The following is a 10,609-nucleotide window of genomic DNA, read 5'->3' as shown; positions in this document are numbered from 1 at the left end:
AAAATGGAAATATCCTGGAATTTTAAATTTATATTATGGCTGAGATGGCAGGCCTACCACTCTAAATTATTCACCTTCTGTTTTTGCCAATTGTATTAGTTGAATTCTACAAATGAAAAATATGATGTGACACTACTGTAAATAAAACCAGTTGGCTCCCTTGGACTACAGTTCCTAAAATTTTTCTTTTATAGCCTTGATGCAGTCAAGGTACTTCTACATCTCACTTTAAAACCAAATCATCCTGACTCTCAATGTCACCACATTTGTTTTCCTCTCTTTCCATTCAGCTTTCCACCACAACTGGCCAGTGAAAAGTTTAGACAGATGATAAACTTCATTCAGGAGCTGTCTTTAGTGGCAAAATGTCTATCACTAGTGCTCTTGTGGCAAAACAAACAAATATAAAAAAAAAAACCACTCTGCAAAAGATGACTACACTTACCTAAAAAGCAAAACTTAAACCCTAATGGAATGGATTTGTGGATTTCAAGGCCACTATTACAAACAGCCAATGATACTACAGCTCATCTCTCAAAGCAAGGTATATGAATTACACAAAAGGATTAGAATAAAAAGCTAGTGAAAGAAACAAGGTAACAAAAAGATCTTACTAAAAAGTAAAATTGTCATCCTAGTCTTCAAACCTGCCTCTCCTATGATCTCCACCCAGGTTTCCAAGGCAGAAATGAGTATTATCCTTGACTCTGTCCTATCTAATCACAGCCTTCACATATAGCCTCTACTTATAGCCCATTTTACTTCCTAAATCTTTCCCTCATCCACTTTGCCTAAATTCCTTGGGCTCTTAATGTCTCAAACCCACTCTGATGCATGGTAGACTCTGTCCAACGTGATCTCCTAAAAACATAGGTACTCACCGCATGGTTCAAAAACCACATCTCCATCTTTGTACCCTTGGAGTCTAACACCACACCTGACACAAAAGAGGCTCAAATGTGTGAACTAACTAAAGGAAATTGGATTCATTTATAAAACAAATATGGTGTATTTATAACCTGGCCCTTGTGTGCCTCTCCAGTCTCATCATTTGGGTCTCCCCAGTTCCCACTTACCTTTCGCAAACCTCCATGCCTTAGCATATGCTACTGCTTCTACCTGCAATGCCTTACCTATCCCTCCCCTAAAAAACCTTAGAGACTCTAGTCATCCTTCAAATGCCAACTCAAATCTCCACCTTTAAAAAGGTCTTTCTTCCCTATCCCTCCCAAACGCAGGAGTTTATCATTTCCCGCTTTGAGTTATTCTGAACCTTGAATTTCTACTATTATAGTCTTTAACTCCACCTTATTTTTTTTTTTACTTCTCACTTACCTATTTTAATATAAGAAACTTGCACTTGTATTTTAAATATTTTTATATCTTCGGAGCTTGGCAAATAATAAGTACTCAGAGAAAACTTATAAGAATTCAAGGGGAGAAGCTATATTTAAAAAAAAAAAAAAGGCAAACATTTTTTAAGAGTCAAGTATGCTAACAGAAGCAGTGCTCATCTTACCAGTAATAAAAACTAATATCTAGGCTTCTAATGTTGAAGGCAAAATCTAGAGAAATCAGAAAGAAAGGACTTTAGTAGCCAAAAACTGAGAATACTGGTCTAGGATAGCCTGGGATAAGAATCAAGGGGACAAATTTAAAAGTTAAACTGTATAATCATAACCTTAATGACATGATATGGAAAAATAAGAGCAAACCTGAAAAAGATAAGGGTAATAGCAAAACTGTGTTGAGTGCCTATCTGCCACACTCTACACTAGGCATGTAATAGCTAACATGTGAGCACTTACCACTTGGCAGGCCTATCAGGCCCCTTCACATGCATTATCTTATTTTAACCCTCAGATTCCTGCAAGCAAATACTATCCTCTTTACATAAAGAAATGGAAGTCCAGAGATATTAGTGCCACAATTGTGATTTTAACCCAAGTCTGATAAAAAAAAGTCTGTGCTTTCTTCAAACACTAAGCAATATTTGCCCTGATTATCTCAATTTAATTCTCATAGGCAGCCCATGAGGTAGATGCTATGCTCATTTTATTTGATGAGGAAACTGGGACCTAGGGTTTAAATAACCAACCCAAGGTCACGCACACTTGGTAAGTAGCAGAGCTGGGATTTGAACCTGAGAATCTAGCTGCAAAGCTGTAGTCTACTACATCAGTGCCTCACACAACTCTCTAGAATTCTGTCACTAATAAAACCAAGATTTCATGTTTATTCTCCAAATATTAAGGTGCTGAGACCATGAGCCCTCTAATTTCCTTCTCGGATGTATCATATTTCCAAGCTGCTCTCCACTTGTATTTTCCTAAACTCTGCCTAATACTCTAAGACAGCAGATCTGAGGACCCTTAAACACTTAAAAATTAACGAGCACCTCAAAGAGCTTTCCTTTATGTGGGTTATATTTATCAATACTTACTATAATGGAAATCAGAAGAAATTTTAAAATATTTATTAACTCATTAAATATAATAAACCTATCACATGTTAAACATTTTTATAAAAACTATTTTCTAAAACAAAGTAAAATTTTGTGAGCAGAGTGACAGTCTTATATTTTTGCAAATCTCTTTAATGTCTGACAGACTAGAAGACAGCTGGATTTGTGTATCTGCTCCGAATTCCATCTTGATCAGATATCAGACATTTTGTTAGCCTCTGGAAAACTTCCCTGTCCACTCGTAAAAGAATGAAAATGAAAAAGGCAAATAACGTCTTAGTAATATTTCTAGAAACTTAAGGTTTCTTACAGTAGCCACTTCCCTTCCCCCAAAAATCTCATATACAATTTTCTTACATCCTTTTCTCAAGTAGCACAAGAATAAATGTCAGTCCAAACTGGTTTAACTAAAATTTCCAATTAATAGAACCACTGCAAAAATCAGAGATTTTTAGATTATGATAAAATATTCCTCCAAACCTAGACCTAAACAGCAGATGTAGCAGTCATTATCAGCTCTAAGAGGAAAAGACTGGTACACACATTCACATCCACAATGCCTAGTCCATAATGAATAGCTCATTAACAGTTTACTGGACTGCTGTTAAAATACAATTCTAAGCATGTGCATGTACCCAATAACACATGAGTGAATATAAAATACAGTCAGAAGAAAGCACAGGGTGTACTGCAACAACCACACTGGTCAAATACTAGCAATTTCATTCAACCCAATAAATTAACTCAAAATACAACTGTAAAAGTACCTCAAATGTAGGTCATCCACAAATTCCAACTCAAAATAAATACAAATATTTGTTACCTTCGACATTTTAATTTCTATATTTTAAGTCAACTATAAAGTATACAGCAAAAAAAAGAGAAAAAAATATCAAGACAAACAAGGTTTGTGACCTAATTAGCAAAAGCTGAATGCCCACTAACATGCAGATTAAGACAAAACCATGATTTGTGTGATAAGATCCCATCAAGATAAAAAAAATAAAATAAAAAAGGTAAGGTAAGAGGGATCATCAATCCTAAATCTGCTCCTTAGCATTAGACAAGCAACAATCCTCTAATTTACAATCTCAGAATCAGATGATGGCTGCCAAGAGGAATCTTTTCATTTCTATTTTTTTATATTTTTTAGGCAAGGAAACCCTTGGTTAACCTCACAGATTGTAAGGACCTTGTCAGTTTACAATCCCTTATTTTTTATTTTTTACGCCTACAGCACCTGGTCTTCCTAGGTGGTCTCCCATCCAAATACTAACCAGGCCCAACCCTGCCTAACTTCCGAGATCAGATGGGATCGGGCTTGTTCAGGATAGCATGGCCATAGACTCATTTCTCTTTCTTATGTTTTGCTAGATTTTCCATAATCTATTTGCTTTTCCCTCTCTTACAATGAATCATATTCTAGCTACTACTATCTGGTGGGAATGTTGGTCTTTTGAGGAATTCAACATTTATTCTAGCTGTAATTCACATATACAATCATTTGGGAGGTTCTAACATACTATCGATCAGTTTTGACCCATTGTCCTTTTTTCCCCTAAAACTAAGAAAGTTATTCATGAAATGTTGACCTTACAAATCATCAAAATGCCTTAACACTAGAATATTGCTCTAAAGCCACTAAGCAATATTTCAGATTTAGAAAGAAATCTAAAGCAAATATGTTCAAGTGTAATTGTCGCTGCCTTTTGACAGCAGATGTGTGACTGCCTTTTCCTAAAATAGTAAAATGCTTTTTCACTGGATTTCTGACCAGCATGAATAGTATTCTTACATGGACTCTCATGAGGTATTTGATCCATAACCAAAAAGGGAATCACAAGTATTAAGAAATTCTGCCAGTTAGCTCTATTATGTCAACATGATCAGCCACTAATATAAGTGGCTATAAAAGTGTGGCAGCAACTGGGTCTCCCTCTATTATCAAACCTCTCTATCAAAGGGTCTGTTCCAAGCCACAGCACCATGAGAGTGTCAGGAGGGAAGAGGGGGGAGAGTGGAGAACGGTGTCATTAAGAACATACACTAGAGTTAAACAGACCCATATCAAATTCTAGCTCTGCAAGCAAGGATGTATTCACATTCATCTTTAGGGCTAAAGTTTCCTCAGTTATAAAATATCTACCTCACAATTTTTGGTGTGAGGACTAAATGAGATAATGCATGCAATGCACAGTACTTATCACATCATTAGCATTCAACAAAGTTAATTTTTTCTTTCTGTGACTACCAGTCCCTAAGTCTGAGTTTCTGTAAGTTTCCCTAAAATTAGAAACCAAATGACAATTCTTTAGATGTACCAAATAAACTACAGTTTCATTTTCAACAATTTTAGATGAAAATATATGAAGGAAGTTATTCGTCTAAGATAGCAGTTAGCTTCATCAGATATTGCTTTATGATGTGCTAGTGTTTATATGTAACTATATACAATCTTAGGGAAGATTTGCCACCCAAAAAGCTGAGTGCAAATAATATTTGACTTAATTTTAATAAATCTTCATTTCTGTTTGGTTTTTAATCAGTAGGGACTAATATATTTTTTCGCCTATCTTCCCATACTTCCCCACTCAAAATCTGCCTAGTTAAAAAAAAAAAAAAATCCATATGTAACCTCTTGATGTATCTAGAGGATCACAAGTAATACTCTTTCTAGATACAAAGACCACTGCCTAAATTTTTGTTTTGTTGGATCTCCACATGTTTACTTTGTTAGGTATATATTTGTAGCAAATAACTTTGAAAGAAAATAACTATGCCTAATGATTCCCTCTTTGCTACTATTCTACATTTGAAAGTGTATCAAATATTAAACTGAACTTTGGGCTATTGAGCACAGTATAAGTACAAAACTACAAGAAATATGAAATGCAAATTTTAGTCTTCTAGTAACTGAGGACTGAAAGTTCTAAAAGTATGGTTTTACATACTTTTATCTCCAATGAGGAAGAACTTCCTTTACTGTTTTTGAAATCATGTCCAATTCCACAATGAAAATAATTTTATGTGACCAAATAAAAACCAATATAGCAGGGAAAAGTTTGAAGTATACATATAATATATATTTGAAACTTATTCTCCAAGTTTTGGACTTAAAGAAAACAGAAGGCTGGCAACTAACGTAAGTGGCTACCTTCTCTCAACCCTGTCTCCTCTTTAAATCCATCCCCAGAGCTCATCCTACCCTAAACCTGGGCACCATCTGTCACCACTGAAAACACCCTCCCACTTGGCACTCTTACTTCCCCTCCCTTAACATCTCTAAGTAATGCTGCTCTCTCCAGTTCCCCAACCTCTTTAACCTCTTTACTTCAATCCTGACTGAAATGAAATGCTGACTGCTCCTAAGGGTTCCCTCAGTTCTCGTCTCTTCCTAAATTAACCTGTGGCCCGTGAGTAAGTTCCACACTTCTTGTGTACATACTTTCATTCTCTTCAGCAGGGTCTGGAATTTGGTTCTCAAATGGGGACCATACCTCCCCCAAAATGGTGAAAAGCATTTGTTCACTCTTCCTGAGTAATTGTCTAACTTCCAATGCCAACTATATAATGACCAAATTTATAAAACTTCCAACCACTCTCTGGTCCAGATACCTATCAGACATATCCACCTAAATATCTGACAGGCATGTCAAACTTAGAATAAAAATCAAACTATTCCACTTTCCTTGCCCAAAACTGCTCCTCGTCTTCTATTTCCCAAGTTAAGACATACCAATAGTTACCCAACCTAAATAACTTCTGAAATCATACTCAACTCCTTCCTATTTTTATAGCTTGTTGCTTGTCTGTTCCTAATTCTGGTGTTTTTAGTATTTATCCTATGCTTTTCTAGCTCTGATGCTGATGTCCTTAACCTCGGATGAGGACTTAAATGAACTCTGACCCATTTCTTGACCTCTTCCATCCAGCCTACACGTTTTTTAGGAGTTACTATGTATCTCCTAAAAAAGTCTTTCTCACTCACAGTTTCCCCACCCCTATCTACCTACTCCCAATGGATCCCCATTACATAAAGATGGAAGTCTCGACGCTTTAACTATTTAGAATCTGTTAAACTCCCTCTCCCTCCCATCCTTGCATCCTGTTTCACAGCCCAAGTTATGTGTAACATCAGAGACTAGAGCTTATATGTAACATAACACATGCTGTTCCTTCTCCCTGAAATGCCCTACTCGGCCTGACAAACCCATTCACCCTTCAAAACTCAGCTCAAAGATCTCTGAGATGACTCCCTCAAGCTTCCCAAGCAGAAGTTAGTTGCTCTTTCCTTAGCATGCCCCAAATGCTTTGTATAATTTCTCATTACCATATAACCTGATAAAGGCTTTATTGGTTGTCTTTCTCTCTACAGCTGGGGTCCCGAAACCCCAGACCACGGACCAGTACCCATCCACGACCTGTTAGGAACTGAGCCGCACAACAGGTGAACGGTGAGGGGGCAAAGCTTCATCTGTATTTGCAGCCAGTTCCCAGTGCCAGCATCACTGCCTCAGCTCCACCTCAGATCATCGGGCATTAGATTCTCATAGGAACACCAGTCCTTGGTACCAAAAAGGTTGGGGACCACTAAATAGAGTTCTTAGGCTTTAAGGAAGTTCCAGTATTCTAATTCCAATAATTTACTGGAGAAAAGTGCCCTCCCCTCAAATTTCACAAAAATGTTTACAGCCCATACCCGAACAGAGAGACCACCAGGCTAGTCATAACCTTTAAGCTTGGGTGGCTCTCAATTCTGGTGAGCAGAAGGTTCATTTTTCCACCTTAAGCAATACAGTCTGCCTAAGCCTAACTCGGAAGACAAATTCAACACTTGAACTTTCACATGTACCATTTCATAAGTTTCATTGTTTTGAAACATCCTGGTATTTGTATTTTAAATTACCTTTTATCATAGAGCAATTGGGCAGAGCTCTCAAGCCCACTATAAAAGGGACTACAGACACAAGACACTATGTCCAAGTTAAAAACCGATTCAGAGTCATTAACTCCACACTATCTCAAATGAGACTTTTATATGTAGTCTCCACTCAACCCTCCACACTGATGCCAAAGTGATCTCTGCATCACTTTACTCCCCTACTAAAAATATTTTGGCTCCCTCCTTTGCTACAGGATAAAGATATAAACCTCACTTTTAGCTTAGCAAGCATGGCCCTTCAAAATCTAGGCCCAACACATCTTTGCAGGTTCATCTCTAGTTTTTCTCCCTGTTCCAGTAACACCTCATCATTGGACTTACCCCAACACTTGGCACCTCAGTGCACCCACCATTCCTTCTGTTTGAAATGACCACTTCTCTCCAGTTTGACAAACACCTTTTCTGTGTTTTCTGTAAACTGCTTCCACACTTTCCACAAATTTAATCATTTTTCTCTTCTTCCACAGAACTTTGTACACCTACTACATCTATAAACTACAAGAAGGCAGAAACGTATTATTCATTTTTGAATTCTCAGGGTTCAACACTGTGTCCAGCATAACTATTTCTTTATAGGTAACTTCAGTTATCAAAAAAACAAAAAGGGAGAGGTAAAGCCCAAAGAAGGGTAAAGCCCAAAGAAGGGTAAGGTTAAGGCAGCCTAAATGAGTCTTGGATGCAAATAACCTCTTCCTCTTTAATTACTAGTTCAAACACCAAAATATAGTGCATTCCATTGTACCCTAATGCACACAGACTATGCATACAGTAAGTTTTACAGTTCAATTTATTCAGCATTTCTTAATTTCACATATATAATTTCACATTTAATTAATCACAATGTCTTAAAATGGCTACCTTACTAAAGCAGGTAAGGTGAAAAAGGACATTAGTAAAAGATTTTGTGGAAGCTAAAGACTAGGAAATTAAAATTGAAACTTTTTTCCCAAGATAGTAACGTTTAGTTTTAATCACAACAAAGCATTACATACCCACAAATCAAGTCTTTTCTCCATTAAAATATGTTCTTAGCTGAACCTATCTGGATTTTCCAAAGTGATAAATACTTTAGAAGCAAAGCTTTCCAACCAGTATACCTTGCATATGGGAAAGGTACAAGTATGCTGAAGATACTGGTCCCTTCTCCCCTTTTGGCCCAACAACTACAGCTGTGAGTAGCCTTGACCCTTTATTCCAATATATGCTTTACATGTATTATGCTTTAAAGAATATAAGAAGGCTAATATTGGTATACACAGAGTGCCTAAGCATTAACCAAAATGAATATTTATAAATGACAAGTACGAAAGGCAGATTCCTATAACAGCTTTATTTGTTGTCAGGATCAAGTTCTATAACCATCTTCAAGTCTTGATTTTCCCAATACTACTACTCTGCTACCAAGATTTAAGAAACCTGAAAATACCTACAAATTGAATAGGCATTCAAAAGAGCTTCTTCATCTACATTAGCACTGATCAAGACACTTTTGAAACTGCAAGGATCGACTTTCAGAGCGAATTTTCAGAGTCTCACTATAAAATTTGTGTTTTGTCACATCCCTGTTTTTGACTATTTCAAGTGTCTTGTTCACCTGTTGAGAACTAACCACGTCAAATAACTTTTATCCATTAAAACACCCTCTGTCATCCCTAAAGAACTATAATCTCCTACAATTGCATTACTCTCTAGTGTGCTCTCACATTCAGACACAACCTGGCCCTTTTTCCCTCTTAATTGCATGCAGTATGTTTGGGCAAGTCGCTTTAACCTTTCCAAATCCGTTTCCTCACCAGCAGCTATTCAAATGTTTGGTTTAAGGCAAGACGACTGGACTAGATCAGTGATCTAAAAATGTTAAGCAATTTTTAATTCCAGAAGTCGTGACATTCTAAAGACTGTGAAAACTGCTGATAACAATTACAAAAAAAAAAAAAGTCTTCAAAACCTTTTCACCAATTGCCATATCAGCTCCTAGAGCCTACAAAAACAGTTCCGGAATTGGCAAATCCCGGTCTGTGTACTATGAAAAACACAAAGTGCTATTACATGCCATTTTATTTTTCACTTGTTCATATTCACTCTCTTTCTCTCCAAAATTAAATTCCCGGATATAAGGAAGGAAGAAGATTCCGCACTAACACTCACAGGACAATCCACTTGGAAAACAGGTAAGAACGGGAACTCAAATTCAAGGAGATTATCAAAACAACGTCCGCTTAACACAATAACAAATGTAGGCAGGTCGAGCAAGATGACCCTTAACACCGCTGTCATTTGCAGTGACAGTTCAAGAAAAGGCTACGGGTGTTAGGAGGCTCTCTGGGGAAGGTGAAAGAGGAAAACAGTCAAGGAAAAAAAAGTTTCCGAAGAAAATAAACCACTGACGTTTACGAAAATCACCACCACCACAAGAGACGTGATGTGGTTCCTGGAGAAAACTGCTCCCAGTAATCGGGACTGCCTCGGGTCCCTAAATATCGTGAACCCCTACATTCGGTGCTCTACGCTTCTTTAACCGTGTCATCCCCCCCAAAAAAACTCTGCGTTAAACTGAATTTTAAACACTTTGGGGAGGGGAGGAGGGAAGCAGCTGGTTTCCCGCTTTGCGGTGACTACAAGGTCCCACGCTCAGCGGCGCGAAATCCCACGGCCACTCCTCAAAGTCGCCACCCGTCCGGGCCACGAGTCTCGACACCGATTTGCCACCACGGTGATCCGAGCCGACTCCGAGGGCCAGGGCACCCCAGTCCGCTCCCTGCGCGCCACCGCCACTGCCGTCAATCAACACCCCGCACCCTCAGCCGGGGGCCCGGCGCGGGGCCCTCCATAGCTGCCCGATCGGTCCCCTCGCCCGCAAAGCTCAAGCTGCCCGCGCCCCGGGCCCCGCGCGCCCCGTCCCCGGGGGCACGACCGAGTGGGGCCCGAGCGCGGCCAGTGCGGGAGCAGCCCGGCGGGCCTCGGGCCATCTCGCTCACCTCTCGAGGCGCGCCGCCCTTCGCCGCCGCTGCTGCCTCCTCCCTGTGAGCGCAGCGGGGTCTGCCTTGTGGAACCACCATACCAGTCCCGCCCGCTGCTGCAGCGCCGCCGCCGCCTCAGCCGCCGCTCTTTGTTCCCTCTCTGAGCGCCGCCGCCTCAGCCGCCCGGCTCAGCCGCCCCGACGGGCCGCCACTACGCCCTCCCGCCCTCTCGGGCCCCGGCCT

At 39.3% G+C, this 10,609-nt stretch overlaps 1 protein-coding gene and 1 pseudogene across 2 annotated transcripts in view; both read right to left on the bottom strand.

Moving 5' to 3' along the window:
- Positions 1 to 10,603, bottom strand: part of CNOT6 (CCR4-NOT transcription complex subunit 6) — an 84,327-nt gene extending 73,724 nt beyond the window's left edge. For both annotated transcript variants that reach the window (XM_011371988.2, XM_011371990.2), the window contains exon 1: positions 10,385 to 10,603. The gene's annotated coding sequence lies outside the window, so the exon portion shown is untranslated. The remainder of the gene's footprint in view (positions 1 to 10,384) is intronic.
- LOC111746684 lies at positions 3,693 to 3,811 on the bottom strand (annotated as a pseudogene).
- Positions 10,604 to 10,609: the final 6 nt, after the last annotated feature.

This window comes from Pteropus vampyrus, unplaced genomic scaffold, assembly GCF_000151845.1.
Source record: "Pteropus vampyrus isolate Shadow unplaced genomic scaffold, Pvam_2.0 Scaffold197, whole genome shotgun sequence".
In the NCBI taxonomy this organism is placed as follows: domain Eukaryota; kingdom Metazoa; phylum Chordata; class Mammalia; order Chiroptera; family Pteropodidae; genus Pteropus; species Pteropus vampyrus.
The sequence above is the reverse complement of the archived record's forward strand: the minus strand, read 5'-3'. Positions and strand labels throughout refer to the sequence as shown.